The sequence below is a fragment of the Solanum tuberosum genome, unplaced genomic scaffold (genome assembly GCF_000226075.1).
Source record: "Solanum tuberosum cultivar DM 1-3 516 R44 unplaced genomic scaffold, SolTub_3.0 scf00112, whole genome shotgun sequence".
In the NCBI taxonomy this organism is placed as follows: Eukaryota; Viridiplantae; Streptophyta; class Magnoliopsida; order Solanales; family Solanaceae; genus Solanum; species Solanum tuberosum.
The window spans coordinates 808,949-814,953 of record NW_006239035.1 but is presented as its reverse complement, the minus strand read 5'-3'; positions in this window follow the sequence as shown (position 1 = coordinate 814,953).

The window sequence follows — 6,005 nt, the reverse complement described above, 5'->3', positions numbered from 1 at the left end:
ACATTACAAAAATAAAAATACCGACCTCCGAAGGTCGCAGTTTCAACATTACAAAAATAAAAATACCAACCTCCGGAGGTCGGAATTTCAACATTACAAAATAAAATACCGACCTCTAGAGGTCGGAATTTTAAAAAAATGAATATTCCGACATAAAATAAAAACCGACCTCGAGAGGTCAGTAAATACCGACCTCCAGAGGTCGGTATTGAATAGCGACCAAGCTTATTCCGACCTAAGCTGGGATGTCGGTTTTAGGTCGGTATTTCAGGGAATACCGACCTCCGGAGGTCGGTATTTATAGATCGGTATTCACTGTTTTTTTAGTAGTGAATCAGAGGTCTTTGATTCGTACCATGAAAGTTGTTTGCCTTCCATTAAAGTTAATTGGAACTACTTAACATATGAGATACTTCCCCCTTTAATGGGATTTATATGATACAAATTTAAATTAATCACGGTTATAATATGAATATCGAAAACCAAATGATAAACAAAAAGAACAAGATACATTTAATTTCTTTCTAAATATCATGTCTAATAAGCTCCCTCTACAACTCAATATTTATAATTATATATACCAAAAAAGACCTATGACACTGTCATATGACTTAGTTGTATCTAATTTTAAAAAATGAAATTTATCTATTTTTTGGCTGCTTATTATGCTTGACTATATTAATTATTGGTCCAATAAGACATTCTTTTTTAAATAAAATAGCTACACATAAATAAATGTCTAACCAAGTGGAACCAATTGTCGATTCTTAAACTAAATCAACTTGTTTTTTCTTTTCCTTTTTTTCCTATTTTTTCTTTTGAAAGCATTGAGACATTACATCAAATTGAATGAGTTTGGTGTCTTGTAGCTTTCTCTTGTGAACTGTGGTACACTACTATATCTCCAAATTATATATCAAGGTTCCAAAGATTTGAGTTCTAACCGTGAGTAAAAATTATCTAATATTTTTAAAAAAAAATTCTTTATTTGCAAAATTTGAAACCTGGTCTTTTTTTCGTCTCCTACTTCATTGACCGTTAAACTGCACCCATTAGCCTTGTACGGAAGTCATACCTTTTGTAATAATCATCCTTTGTATGCTTCTAATTAAGTTATAATATATAGCTAATATCCAATTTAATTTTTTGCATTGGCTTCTAGAATTGGAATTGGGGCAAAACTTATCCTTGGACTATTCAAAATAACTCATATTTATCTTCATTTGTAATATCATCATAGAGTGTATTACAAACTCGATAATGGTCATATAAATAAAGTCTAGTAAATAAGAATAGCTAGCCTTCTTTGTACTATTAATATCAATAGTTGATAAGCATGACTCATTAGGTTATATCCTGATAAGTTGATATGTATTTATAGATCAAGATAATAGTAATATCAAATATGATACGTAAAATAAAGATCATTTCCTAAAAAATATATAATCTAATTTCTGCATTAGGGAAAAAAATATCAGATATATTTGAACAATATAAATTTATTATAATCAGTAGAAGAGGACTTGATCGATCTTTAGCTAGTAAAGTGAAGAATACGTCCACTTGAATTGAAATGGGCCCCGATGCAAATTTAGTCGCGATTTCAATATAATACGAGCTTTGGATATCAGGTTGGAGTTATTTTTTTTTAAAAAAAGTTGACGTGAAAGGAAATGTGTAACAGTTGTCCACTATACTATTTTTGGATGTCCAACAATACTTGTCCACTTTATGAAATTAATGAACAATCTTACACTTCGTTTCTAATTTACCCTTATCATTAATTAGAGTTGTTTCTCTATTACATTTTTCAAGACATTATATTTATTATATTCAATTGGTGATATAGTTAAATCACCCTTCTATTTATAATTTCTTAAAAATTGTGCAAAGTCAATAGTGAACAAGTGTTGTTTCCACTTGTTGGACAGAGGGAGTAAGATATTATTTTATCAAAACAAGTGGATCCCATAATTTAATATTTTCATGGATGAGAGTTGTGCATTGACTTGAGAACAACAAAAATTTAAGTCTTTGGTTGGACTCTTTCTGTCTTTTGAGAGTAAATACTCTCTCCGTTCTTTTTTATATGTCATTTCTTTGTATAAATAGTTGAACCACAATATTTGTCATTTCAATTATCATATTCTTCCTATTATACCCTTGATAAAGTAGTTAATTAGTCTTGAAGATATATACTTTGACTAACTTAGAAAAATGAATAAGTAATTAATATTCATTGGAGTACTTCATACATTGATTATTTACTCTTTCCATTTACTATTCTATAAATTTTGATTTTGAAAATAAACTCAAAAAAATTATTAGTCATCCAAATGCATTTTAATTTTTGAAATTAGCATATTCATCAGAAAAGTTAACTTAAGAAAACATTAAATAAGGGTAGAAGGATAAAGTTACTTAATTTTTCAATGCAAGTGCAATCTAAAAATGTGACATATAAAAAGAAACGGAGGGAGTACTTGTTTCATTTTAAAAAAATAAATTAAAAGATATAAATAGAGATAAGTACAAGTAAGGGGGGCTAGGTCTTACCTTACTAATCCTAATGAGCAGTGGCAGACCCATAAATTTTGCACAAGGGGTTCAAAGTATAAAGGAGAAGTTCAGGTGGTAATGTAAGTGCGCGGTGAGCGTAGTAGTCCCTCGGCATGCTCTTTGTACAAGAACCATAAATATTTCATTGGTTCATAAAAGTAAAGACTAAACTAATCAAAGATATTGAGGACAAAGATACATTCATAAGAATTTTAGTGGATCGACTGTATTACATAAGTTAACACCTAAAACACGTGAAAATTAAATGATGAAAAGGGGAGCAAGACGGGGAAGAAAGATATTTACCTTATCATGCTAAATTTAACTTACTTTATCATACCGTATTAATCATTTCTTTCTACTTTTATCATGCTCCATCGAGCATTCTTAAAATTTCTTGTGCTTTTTATACTTTAATTTTTACTTTTTAAAATTTAATTAGCATCCATTCAATCACATATTACTATGAAAATCATCAAGATTATCTAAAAGTGTGTAAGAATAGAGTTACTAAAATTGTAATGCATATTCAGAAGATAAATAAATAGTATCATCAATTTTTTTAGTTCATATAGTTCAATTTACTAGGTTAGTCATAGTTTGTAAAAAAGACAAATAACGAATAAATCAAATACGGTTAGTTTCCATCTCTCTAAAATAGAATTAAAAATATAAAAGAAATTTCATGAATTCTATAAATTAATATTTTTGAAAGGATGTTGACGATAATTAAGTTTCTTCAATCAATTACATCTAATTTACCCTTTTTTTTTTAAAAAAAAAAATTATATTTCTATCTCATCAATTTCTAGTTAAATATAATTCATCATTTTTTTAAAAGAGTTATTTAAGTTAGTATATGAAAAAAGAGTTACGTTGAAACAAAATAAATAATAGAATATAAAAAGAATAAAAAATAAAAACAAAAAGAAATGTGTCTAATAAATTTAAAGAAAAACAAATTAAAAAGAAGAAATGGAACAAAAGGAAAAAATAATGAAAAAGAAGAAGAAAGTCTAACCCCAAAAAGTTCCATTTTCCAAAGCATTTGAAGGAGGGAAAAAATGTTGTCAATGGGAATCAAACTCGTGACCTAGGGCCATTTGTTGAACCACTTATCCGCTAAGCCAAGGCACTACTTTGTTTTTAGGGGGTTCATTTTAATATATATAAGCATAAAATCAGAATTTGACGTTATATATACAGTGTAATTTTTTGACGAGAGGGTTCGAGTGAACCCCCTCGAGTCCACGTAGGTCCGCCCCTGCTAATGAGACAACAAATCTCTACTAATTAACAAGCATGAAGAAAAAAGAACTAGAGAAACTAGGTATTCTATGATCATCATGAAGTTTATAATACTCTTTATGATGATATTACAAATGAAGATGCTTAAGTAATGTAAGAATATAAAGTCTAAGAATAAAGATGAGTTAGTCACCTCAAAGTTCATTTGATATATGTATGAACTAAAACAAATAGTTTGCCCGTCTAAAGTAATCTGAAGTATTTGTCTCTTGTCTTCTTCTTCAAATCTGTCCAAAAATAATTGATAGTTCATCACTTCTTCTTGGATTTGTTGGATCTTGATAAAGTTGTTGACACTGTCATATGATTTTACTTTGCTAGTCGCATCGGTAGGTGCCTTGGAACAAAATCCTCACTCACCTTACCATCCAACTATGTTGTCTTCTATGTGTCTTTCTTTTTGCATTTGGTGCTTCCACTTCTTTGTTGTCTAGGTGAAAGATCCCCCTCCTTAATTAGCCACCTTATCAAAGCATATATCCAACATTTCATCTTCATCATCCTCATCGTCTCCATCAGACATGTCATTGTCCAAGTCATAAAGAATATCTCTATCAGCCACGTTTACTTTTGTAGCACTCAAGTTAGATGACGTACCTATGGCGCCATAGATGGATTTGTTTTACTTGTAGGCACAAATTCAAGTGCTTGAGGGCTTAACTTACTTCTACTAGGTGAAGGAGTATGATTCTCTTCCTCAACTAAATCTGCCCATCTTGAAGCACTCTCCCCCCCCTCGTTTTTCCTTAAGATTCATTCAAATTGTTTGTAGCCACCTCTTGATCTAAAATAAACATGGTAGGGCTTAACTTGTTTAATTTTGCATATATAATTTTATGTTTTTGTATCTAAAATTAACAAGGTTATATATGGAGATAATTCTTTACGGTAGTATTTCTAGTTTTTTCACTTCTTTCTTCTTCGAAATTGCACGTACCATCATCATGTGGTGGAATATATAAGTGTGATTCCTTCATTCTTAATTATAGGTCTTCGATTTGAGCCCTGAAAATAAAGAAATGTATTATATTACTTAAATGTCTCTACTTTTAGTCTCCTCTTTTGTAATTAATAGACAAGGTAGGGATACATAAACAATCATGTCGTTGAGCTTGACTCCGTTGTAGCAGTCTACGCTCAATGCAATGGAGACGAATTGAGTAGTGGAGATGTCCACTCTTAAAGCTGGACTACTTACTTGTCAGCTAAATTTGAGTGTCGATTTGCGTATTATGCCTATATTTTATATCTTTGTGTCTCAAGTTAAGAAGGGTTCTAATGATAACTCTTTACCTCCATGTCATAATCAAAAGTCTCTGGTTCCTACTATGAAAGTAGAAAATTACCCCCCATTATAATTAATTGGAACTACTTCAATTCACATATGGGGCAGCTTTTAATTTTTCAATTATGAGAAAAATGTTCTAATTTTTCTCCCACTTACAAATAATTTTTTTGAAGTAAAATGCATGTTTAAATACAATTTTAACATCCACATATCATTTTACCATTACAACTTCAACTACTATTTTTTTCCCCACATATCACTCAATCATGCCCAAACGCCTACTAAATAAATTTTAGTAAAAAATTCTTAAAATATAAGAAATGAAGTCTAGTATTATCAATCACACAAACTTGTATTTAATACTCCATCCATCCCAATTTATGTGGTACTTTTCAGATTTCGAGAGTCAAACAAATTTATCTTTGACCGTAAATTTCTCATATATTTTGAATTTTCAATTATTGTGACTTATAGTACTTTTTACGTAGTTTATAAGTAGATAAATTTCATTTCAAAATAATTAAAGATTCCATGCGCAAATTTTCGGTCATTTGACTCTCGAAAAATGAAAAGTGTCAGATAAATTGGGACAGGGGAGGTAGCAAGTTGGACTAGTCAAAGAAATATGTCTATATATATTTGCATAGACTTTTCTTGATTTTCACTACCAACTTTCAAACTCTTTGAAGCTAAACATGGGCTCCAGGCAACTCTCATTTATGCTCTTTCTCTATTTCTCTCTTCTTTCTTTTTCTTCATCCATAACTCATCCTTGCCCTAAAGATCAAACCACCGCTCTTCTAAAATTCAAGAAAACACTTACTCCAAAGGATCACCTCATTCAGTACGT